This window comes from Salvia miltiorrhiza, chromosome 1, assembly GCF_028751815.1.
Source record: "Salvia miltiorrhiza cultivar Shanhuang (shh) chromosome 1, IMPLAD_Smil_shh, whole genome shotgun sequence".
Taxonomy (NCBI): Eukaryota; Viridiplantae; Streptophyta; class Magnoliopsida; order Lamiales; family Lamiaceae; genus Salvia; species Salvia miltiorrhiza.
Window position 1 is genome coordinate 43,273,157 of NC_080387.1, and position 10,776 is coordinate 43,283,932.

General features: G+C 41.0%; 2 long non-coding RNA genes across 3 annotated transcripts; both read right to left on the reverse strand.

Annotated features, from left to right (window-relative positions):
• Positions 1–342: 342 nt before the first annotated feature.
• LOC130984913 (uncharacterized) lies at positions 343–3,607 on the reverse strand. Of its 2 annotated transcripts, XR_009088813.1 has the most exons (4): positions 3,388–3,607; positions 3,243–3,307; positions 1,304–1,366; positions 365–679 (listed from the first exon to the last, which is right to left on the reverse strand). It is a non-coding gene; the product is annotated as an uncharacterized LOC130984913 (long non-coding RNA). The 2 variants fall into 2 exon arrangements; XR_009088814.1 differs by having other exon boundaries at positions 343–679; positions 3,243–3,607.
• A 1,876-nt stretch (positions 3,608–5,483) lies between these two features.
• Positions 5,484–10,492, reverse strand: LOC130984921 (uncharacterized). Its single transcript, XR_009088815.1, has 3 exons — positions 10,128–10,492; positions 6,520–6,582; positions 5,484–5,895 (listed from the first exon to the last, which is right to left on the reverse strand). It is a non-coding gene; the product is annotated as an uncharacterized LOC130984921 (long non-coding RNA).
• Between the last annotated feature and the right edge of the window lie 284 nt (positions 10,493–10,776).

A 10,776-nucleotide genomic window follows, 5' to 3' on the forward strand; every position in this document is an offset into this window, starting at 1 on the left:
TAACAAAAGGAATATTTATAATATAACAGAAGTTTAGTCGTATAGACTCAAATAACTAGTAAGTTCAGATATCTCTGACTTAGCCAAATAAACATAAAACTTCTGAGTACGCAGCGGAATAAGGTTCTGATTACATGTATGAAGACATGTAACCCTAGAGTTCATTAATACATAATAAGACAAAAGAATCCCGCTCGTCACTTCATCACCATCGGCAGCTGCTCAACCTGCACATTTAGAAATATATGCAGGGCTTGAGTACAAAAGTACTCAGTTGTCACGACCGGCCTTAATTAAGGATAATTAATCCGGGAAAACCATGACTGGGGAAGAGAAATTACGAAGCGGGTTTAGAAAGGGGTGCATAAAAGAATACTCAAAGAGCTTGAATACGTGTGAAATATTCCTTAAAAAGGAAAAAGGCATAGTTCGCATAAAAAGGGTACTCAAAGAACTTGTATACGCATTATATTCCTTAAAAGGAAAAAAGGCATCGTTAGGGGCTTGGCTAAAACATTATCAGAGTTTGCAACGGAAGGTGTAACTGAAATAATCAGTGTTTACAGCGGAATGCATATCTGAGATACATGTATGAAGACATGTATCCTTTCTGAGCCTACTTTAAGTTCGACAAAAACTCTACTCAGCAACAACACTTCATCGCCCATCACAGCTCAACCTGCACAAACATAAACATCGAAGGGCTAAGTACAAGAGTACTTAGTGGGCAGTTGCCAAGCATATAACATAACATCATTAACAATTTCACAATATCGCATAAGAGGCATGAGTTTCTTTCATATCCTTTGCTCATTAAACATTTCCAAATTCATAAATAGCATAAGGGCATTCTTCATCATCAATCTTCATTAACAAACATCGTGTCGTGGAGAAGGCCTTCCCCAACGAACACGGGCATCGCACCGTGAGGGGGAGCCTCCCTCAGCGGTCACGGCATCGTACTATTGAGGGAGGCCTCCCCCAATAGACGCTGTAACACTGGCATACTGGCATCGCGCCGCGAGAGAGGCCTCTCTCAGCGGACACGGGCATCGCGCCGTGAGGAAGGCCCTCCTCAACGGACACGGCATCGTACTGTTGAGGGAGGCCTCCCCCAACAGACGCAAGCATCAATCACAGGCATAAACTTATCAGCGTAAAGCATTCAAGCGTAAATAAGCGTAATCAAGCGTAAATCATTTAGCGTAAAGCATAATAAAGCATACCACACTTGAAGATCCAATTTTCATTTTAAAGCATAACACTTGCATAACATTTTATTTACGCGTAAGAAATTGCCCACCTGATAGCAAAGTTTTGCTAAGGTACTCTAACTCCTTGTGTAGTTCTTACTCTCGCGCTTGACCTTAATCACGAGAATATAAAATAAGACATTGCCTCGAGGAAAATTCTTAATTAATGAGAAAGCGTAATTTAACTACGCATGAATCTGGTATGCATGAACTAATACTCTGAGCGATAATCGGGAATTCTACTATTAATCCTCGTTAATAGATTTAGCTAATTCTCGTCTAGCGCGGTCGAATAAAACTGTGATTCTTCCTTCCTCATCGGAATATTCTAGTCGTGAAATAAACCTCGCATTTGTACTTGATTGAAAAATGACTAACTCGGCTTTAAACGAGGTGTGACCTTGTAGAAATTATCGGGCTTTTCGATAGAAACATCATTACTAGCGTAACCTCAAATAATTAATAGGCTCAAAAGAGAGTAGCCAATTAATTAAATAAACCAGTGGCTTTAAAGAAATAAATGATAATAGTTCGCTTTAAAGTCCGAAGTCCAAAAACATTAATTAATAAACTGGGCGGCTCATTACTGATAAATAATTGGGCTCCATCAAAAATTGATACTGCTAGGCTTAGCTCAAAGGAGTAACTTCAGCTCAAGCTTTAAAAGAATTAAAGCCCATCTTAAAAAGTCTTCGACCCCAAAACAATTAAAATAGGGGTCCAAATAATAATTGAGGTTTGGAATAATAGCCCATCATAAAATATGCATCAGCCCAACTCCTTAAATAAATCAAGCCTAATAGAATTAATGAGAAGGGCCAATTAAAATTAAAGACTGGCCCAGTTCGAATTTAATGAAAGCCCAATCAATTAAATTGGAAGCTCAATTCCTTTAGAATAAAACAAACCCAAGCTCAAATAATTCGGCCCAAATAATATAGATAAAGGCCCAATTCGAATTTAGATGTGAAGCCCAAGCAATTAAAATCAAGCCCGAACTTAAAAGTCTTTGGCCCACAACAATTAAAAGGTGAGGCCCAAATAGAAAAGCCCAAACTTAATTAAAATAGCATCAAGCCCAACTCTCTCTCTCTCTCAAACTATCGGTCCTCTCTCTTTTCTCTCTCAAGGAGCCGATACTCTCCCTCTTTCTCAAGATTCAATCTCGCCTTTCTCTCTCTGGAAGAGCCGCTCAAGACATCTCTCTCTCTCTCGCCCGCTCTACACGAGCTCCGCCGCCGCGTCTGCGTCGGGCTGTTCTCCCTCTCTCCCCGCTCTCTCTCTCATCGTGTTCGCCTCACACTCCAGGAACCCGCCGCCTTCCTCCGCGGCTTCTGAAATCCGGCGAGGTCGCGGCTCACCTCCTACACTCATCTGAATCTCTAAATTCTGGTGCAGACATACGCCGCCCTTAAAATCGGCGAGGTCAACGCCGTTCGTTTCCCCTTCTTTTAAAGCTGAATCTGCCGCTCCGGGTTCGCCGCCGTGCCTTTGCTTTGCCTCTACGATCTGCCTTGGTTCGATCTTGGCCGGGGTCGCCTCTGTCTCTCCCTCGAATCTCCTCCGGCGGAGCAACAGCAGCCGCCGGACTTGGCCCCCTCTGTTCCAGCCCCGCGTCCAGCCGCCGCTGCCGTCCTTGGATCGTTGCTACTATTTGGGGTCCCGATGAGGTTGGCGAGTTCGCCCTGTTCCGACCATCGTCGTCGTCATCGGGCAGTCAGCCCTTCCTCTCAAGATAAGTCTTTTTCTTACTCAATTATCTCGGTTCTTAACGTGAATTAGGCAAGAATAAAGTGTAATCTCTTCTTGCTTTGCATAAACTCAAATTATGCTCGTTTAAAACTACATACGAACTGCTACTTGTTCATGAAAGCGTAGTTGGTTGCTTAGTAAGTTCAAGATGCTATAAGGTCTTCTATGATTGAACTGATCATGCCCATGCTTTAATATGAATGTTTACTGGAAAGGATATTTGAGATTGTGAATTACCTTGCGAATGTTTTGGGCTTGGTTGGCTGCTGTGATGTTGAGTTAAAAGAACTGGAATGACTGAACTGAAAGATCAAACTTGTTTCTTTCAATAACTGTAAGTTGTAATTGGAAGGAGATGATGAATCAATACTAATTTTTTTACCTTAATGTTTCTGGCAGAGAGTGAATGAGTGATTTCTCTCACTTTTCGGTTGTAGTGCATTGAATGAATTGAAACTTGAAAACATTGGCAGGTTGAAATGGAGGCTCCCCTGCTCTTTGGGAGATTCTTGGTGAAAAGTGATAGTGAGTCTTGCGTTGCTTGGCTGAAGTTGAGACTAAGATAAGGAAGAGTTGTTGCTGCACTAGTATGGTGGGGGAGTTGGTGGGGAGAAAAAGATGGTGGAAAGCATGACTTTAGCAAAGTTAAAGAAAAGGAGCTGATTTTGTAAAACTATGCATATTTTATTTTGATTTTGTGTCAATACTTTAGTGAGTGGGATTAAGTGGCCACGTAGAGTCCACAACCTTTGTGGTATACTAGACGATTTTCCCCAAGCTGGGAACTAGACTGTAATCTGTGAACTGTAAATAAATACTGGCTTCGATTTTAAATCATCGCATTTCTGTATCTGCTTGATATCTTTTTCCTTACCTGCTAACTTGATAAACTGTAATATAACTTAAATTAAATCCGTAGATTTAATCTGCGTTGCAGTCGGAATAATTCCTCGACTTCTAGTAGCACTAATAAAATATAACTGCTTCTGTTTTTCGATTAATAAATAACATGACTTTGCTAAGTCAGTTATAACTTGGAAATAATAATTATTGAATGGCTCAATAATGCTCGTCGCGTTTTTCTCATACGTTATAAAAGTATAAAGCTAAAATAATAACTCTATTTCTGATAAAAAAAATCAGGACCATAAACTGGATTCATTTATAAAAATTTTGCATTTACTAGTTTTAATCATAATTAAAAGAGCGGGCTACTACATACTATCCCTCTTAACAAAAATTTCATCCCGAAATTTGCATATCTCTGCTAAAACAGTTCGGGGTATTTTTCCTTCATCTTGTCTTCAAGTTCCCGCGTAGCTTCTCTTGTCTGCGGAGCAAACCTAGACAGGTTGCAGAATTCCTTGTCGTATTCAACCACAGATTTGTTTCCTTGCTTTAACTCGTAGAACTCAGCTTCTTTCTTCTTCCTATAGCTTTTCGGAATATATTTATCATATAATCCTGTCTTAAAATCTTCCCAAGTATAACTTGCCCATTGTTCAGGTGTCAGAATTTTTCGTCGTGCTTCCCACCAGAAGTCAGCCGATCCTGTTAGTTGGAAAGGGACGCAAGATAGGCGCTCCTCATCAGTACAACGTAGGAAGTTGGAGATGCGTTCCATTGCACGCACCCAAATCTCAGCTTCAGCCGGTTCACTCGTTCCGTTAAACGTAGGTGGGTTCTGCCTTAAAAAGAGTTCTTCGACTCTCCTAGTTGGGGGCGGAGGGGATGGGTTATGTCCTTGAGCATCTTGTGGTTCTTCGGGTACAGCGTTACGGTTTCTGCGATTGTTATTGTTTCTCGCAGGGCGTCCTCTCTTAGGCGGCATTCTGGTAGCAAAGATGTGCCAATTAGTACACTCTAGCATAATCTAATACAAGCCTCTAAAGAATTCTTGTACAGGTTAACTTAATGACAACATTGATGTAGTAAGCTTTAAGGGTCCTTAGCATCTCATTTCCATGAGTCATATCAATTCTTAAGCATATAATATCTCATCATCTAAACTGGATACTTAGGCATAAGTCATGGAGATTTATAGGGGCTATAAAATCACGAGCTTAAAAATTATTCTATACGCATCACTTATCTTGCTTCTTTCACTATAGCCACCAAAAGATACAGTCGAAGTTCTTCTACGTTTGCTTCTATGTTCTGTCGTAGTGGTGATCTCATAACTTAATAGCTCTATGTTCATAGGGATTTATTCCATAGGCATACTTAATCGCACTTGCGTAAATCATTTCATTCAATAACAACATAACAAAGCTATTGACAGTTACTAACTTTGCTATTACGATAATTCTCACTTTTTGTGAACATTAACTCAAGCTTGGAAGAGCATACCATTCTGCTTCGTTGAGTGTGATGCGATGAAGTGCTGAGCTTTGTCGATTGAACTCTAGACACTTTAGTGATCCATTCTAAGTTTGGCTTAAACAAACTCTTAGGCTCAGAGCAAACGAACTGCTCTGATACCACTCTGTCACGACCGGCCTTAATTAAGGATAATTAATCCGGGAAAACCATGACTGGGGAAGGGAAATTACGAAGCGGGTTTAGAAAGGGGTGCATAAAAGAATACTCAAAGAGCTTGAATACGTGTGAAATATTCCTTAAAAAGGAAAAAGGCATAGTTCGCATAAAAAGGGTACTCAAAGAACTTGTATACGCATTATATTCCTTAAAAGGAAAAAAGGCATCGTTAGGGGCTTGGCTAAAACATTATCAGAATTTGCAACGGAAGGTGTAACTGAAATAATCAGTGTTTACAGCGGAATGCATATCTGAGATACATGTATGAAGACATGTATCCTTTCTGAGCCTACTTTAAGTTCGACAAAAACTCTACTCAGCAACAACACTTCATCGCCCATCACAGCTCAACCTGCACAAACATAAACATCGAAGGGCTAAGTACAAGAGTACTTAGTGGGCAGTTGCCAAGCATATAACATAACATCATTAACAATTTCACAATATCGCATAAGAGGCATGAGTTTCTTTCATATCCTTTGCTCATTAAACATTTCCAAATTCATAAATAGCATAAGGGCATTCTTCATCATCAATCTTCATTAACAAACATCGTGTCGTGGAGAAGGCCTTCCCCAACGAACACGGGCATCGCACCGTGAGGGGGAGCCTCCCTCAGCGGTCACGGCATCGTACTATTGAGGGAGGCCTCCCCCAATAGACGCTGTAACACTGGCATACTGGCATCGCGCCGCGAGAGAGGCCTCTCTCAGCGGACACGGGCATCGCGCCGTGAGGAAGGCCCTCCTCAACGGACACGGCATCGTACTGTTGAGGGAGGCCTCCCCCAACAGACGCAAGCATCAATCACATGCATAAACTTATCAGCGTAAAGCATTCAAGCGTAAATAAGCGTAATCAAGCGTAAATCATTTAGCGTAAAGCATAATAAAGCATACCACACTTGAAGATCCAATTTTCATTTTAAAGCATAACACTTGCATAACATTTTATTTACGCGTAAGAAATTGCCCACCTGATAGCAAAGTTTTGCTAAGGTACTCTAACTCCTTGTGTAGTTCTTACTCTCGCGCTTGACCTTAATCACGAGAATATAAAATAAGACATTGCCTCGAGGAAAATTCTTAATTAATGAGAAAGCGTAATTTAACTACGCATGAATCTGGTATGCATGAACTAATACTCTGAGCGATAATCGGGAATTCTACTATTAATCCTCGTTAATAGATTTAGCTAATTCTCGTCTAGCGCGGTCGAATAAAACTGTGATTCTTCCTTCCTCATCGGAATATTCTAGTCGTGAAATAAACCTCGCATTTGTACTTGATTGAAAAATGACTAACTCGGCTTTAAACGAGGTGTGACCTTGTAGAAATTATCGGGCTTTTCGATAGAAACATCATTACTAGCGTAACCTCAAATAATTAATAGGCTCAAAAGAGAGTAGCCAATTAATTAAATAAACCAGTGGCTTTAAAGAAATAAATGATAATAGTTCGCTTTAAAGTCCGAAGTCCAAAAACATTAATTAATAAACTGGGCGGCTCATTACTGATAAATAATTGGGCTCCATCAAAAATTGATACTGCTAGGCTTAGCTCAAAGGAGTAACTTCAGCTCAAGCTTTAAAAGAATTAAAGCCCATCTTAAAAAGTCTTCGACCCCAAAACAATTAAAATAGGGGTCCAAATAATAATTGAGGTTTGGAATAATAGCCCATCATAAAATATGCATCAGCCCAACTCCTTAAATAAATCAAGCCCAATAGAATTAATGAGAATGGCCAATTAAAATTAAAGACTGGCCCAGTTCGAATTTAATGAAAGCCCAATCAATTAAATTGGAAGCTCAATTCCTTTAGAATAAAACAAACCTGACTCAACCCAAAACACCTAATGGATTGACTCGCAATCGTACGAGGTCGTCCTAGTGTAATAAGCTAACCCAAGTCGTCTCTCAAGGAAGGCTAAACAGGGCTTTGATCATGCTACGCACAGAAAACATGAAATAAACCTAAACACTCTAATCAGAAGTTTGGGTCTGACACTTTCTCTCCGATTAACTAATGCGTAATTAAAATAAAGCATATAAAGTTAACTAGGCAAAAGATAGAAAGCCAATAAGAATGCAAGAAGGCAAACAAAGCTAGGGTTCTAAACTAGCAATCTAGAAAGCAATCATCAATTCAACACCATAAACAACGATTATCTAGGTGAAATAACATATTAACATTTAATCAAATGAATGTTAAGCAAACACACATGGACAAACTAATTAGAACATGGCATTTGAACATTAACGAAATCAACTAGAGTTTCAAACTCAAACACTAAACCAAACGATCATAAACTCGTAAACATCTAAGATTAATAACTACCTAGGCAAGAAACTCAATCAAGCATAAGATTCGAATGCAAGAAAATCTTAATCTCCATAAAAGAAATCTCTAAATATTCATCAACAAGAAAGGAAAAGGGTAAACAATCGCAACAAACTACGAATCACGTAGATTATCTAAACTCAACAACAATTATCTCCAATCATCATATTAATCAAAACACAAAATAAAGATTCAAATAAACCAAAGGATTTAGAAAACCAAGAGAATCTAGAATCAACAACAATGAACTTCAATCTTCACATTCATCAAATACATAAAACACAAAACTCAATTAACCAAAAGATTCATAAAACCAAGAGAATATAGAATCAACAACAATAATCTTCAATCATCATATTCATTAAAGACAAGAAACAAAGACTTAAATAACCAAGGGATTCATAAACAAAGAGAATCAAAGGAAGTTCTTACAAAACATAGCAATCCAAGGAAAACCAATCCGATGAAGTGTTAATTGACATCCAAAGCAATCCAATGAATCCAAGATTGAAAGTAAGTGTTGTGGAACTCTAAAAACCTTAAGAAAGAGGTGAAAATCGCCTATGGAGGCTGCTGGAGACGAGAATGATAAAGTGAAACCCTAAAGATGGGTTTTAAACTAAAAAATTCGTAACTGCCAGAACACGCGGTAGGCGGCCGCCTAGAAGTAGGCGGCCGCCTAGAAGTAGGCGGTGGCCTAGAAGTAGGCGGTGGCCGCAAGAGTAGGCGGCCGCCTACCCGGAGGCGGTGGCCTAGTCTGGCAGCGGCATCTGCTTCTTTATCCAGAAATGCTCAAAGCTTCACGAAAGACTTCCCAAACTCCGGAATCCTGCACCAATAAGAAAAAGCAGCAAACAGCACTCGGACAAGAATAACACGGCACGAAAAAGCACAAAGCATTCTCGAAAGTGTATCACACAACTCAACAATAACACTAAGAAACAAGGTAAACAAAACCCAAGCTCAAATAATTCGGCCCAAATAATATAGATAAAGGCCCAATTCGAATTTAGATGTGAAGCCCAAGCAATTAAAATCAAGCCCGAACTTAAAAGTCTTTGGCCCACAACAATTAAAAGGTGAGGCCCAAATAGAAAAGCCCAAACTTAATTAAAATAGCATCAAGCCCAACTCTCTCTCTCTCTCAAACTATCGGTCCTCTCTCTTTTCTCTCTCAAGGAGCCGATACTCTCCCTCTTTCTCAAGATTCAATCTCGCCTTTCTCTCTCTGGAAGAGCCGCTCAAGACATCTCTCTCTCTCTCGCCCGCTCTACACGAGCTCCGCCGCCGCGTCTGCACTTCTTCCGGCCATTCAACCGGCATCTGCTTTGGTCGGCTTCGACTGCCGACTCGTGAAACCCCGGCCGCGTTCTCTCTCTGCTCCTTCGTCCATCCGCAGAACCCAATCGAGCCCTAGAATCTGGAATGTCGCCGCTGCCGAGCAGCCGCTGCTCGGGCTCGGTACCGGTCGAACAGAGCGGTTGCGTCTCGTTCGTGGCTGCGTCGGGCTGTTCTCCCTCTCTCCCCGCTCTCTCTCTCATCGTGTTCGCCTCACACTCCAGGAACCCGCCGCCTTCCTCCGCGGCTTCTGAAATCCGACGAGGTCGCGGCTCACCTCCTACACTCATCTGAATCTCTAAATTCTGGTGCAGACATACGCCGCCCTTAAAATCGGCGAGGTCAACGCCGTTCGTTTCCCCTTCTTTTAAAGCTGAATCTGCCGCTCCGGGTTCGCCGCCGTGCCTTTGCTTTGCCTCTACGATCTGCCTTGGTTCGATCTTGGCCGGGGTCGCCTCTGTCTCTCCCTCGAATCTCCTCCGGCGGAGCAACAGCAGCCGCCGGACTTGGCCCCCTCTGTTCCAGCCCCGCGTCCAGCCGCCGCTGCCGTCCTTGGATCGTTGCTACTATTTGGGGTCCCGATGAGGTTGGCGAGTTCGCCCTGTTCCGACCATCGTCGTCGTCATCGGGCAGTCAGCCCTTCCTCTCAAGATAAGTCTTTTTCTTACTCAATTATCTCGGTTCTTAACGTGAATTAGGCAAGAATAAAGTGCAATCTCTTCTTGCTTTGCATAAACTCAAATTATGCTCGTTTAAAACTACATACGAACTGCTACTTGTTCATGAAAGCGTAGTTGGTTGCTTAGTAAGTTCAAGATGCTATAAGGTCTTCTATGATTGAACTGATCATGCCCATGCTTTAATATGAATGTTTACTGGAAAGGATATTTGAGATTGTGAATTACCTTGCGAATGTTTTGGGCTTGGTTGGCTGCTGTGATGTTGAGTTAAAAGAACTGGAATGACTGAACTGAAAGATCAAACTTGTTTCTTTCAATAACTGTAAGTTGTAATTGGAAGGAGATGATGAATCAATACTAATTTTTTTACCTTAATGTTTCTGGCAGAGAGTGAATGAGTGATTTCTCTCACTTTTCGGTTGTAGTGCATTGAATGAATTGAAACTTGAAAACATTGGCAGGTTGAAATGGAGGCTCCCCTGCTCTTTGGGAGATTCTTGGTGAAAAGTGATAGTGAGTCTTGCGTTGCTTGGCTGAAGTTGAGACTAAGATAAGGAAGAGTTGTTGCTGCACTAGTATGGTGGGGGAGTTGGTGGGGAGAAAAAGATGGTGGAAAGCATGACTTTAGCAAAGTTAAAGAAAAGGAGCTGATTTTGTAAAACTATGCATATTTTATTTTGATTTTGTGTCAATACTTTAGTGAGTGGGATTAAGTGGCCACGTAGAGTCCACAACCTTTGTGGTATACTAGACGATTTTCCCCAAGCTGGGAACTAGACTGTAATCTGTGAACTGTAAATAAATACTGGCTTCGATTTTAAATCATCGCATTTCTGTATCTGCTTGATATCTTTTTCCTTACCTGCTAACTTGA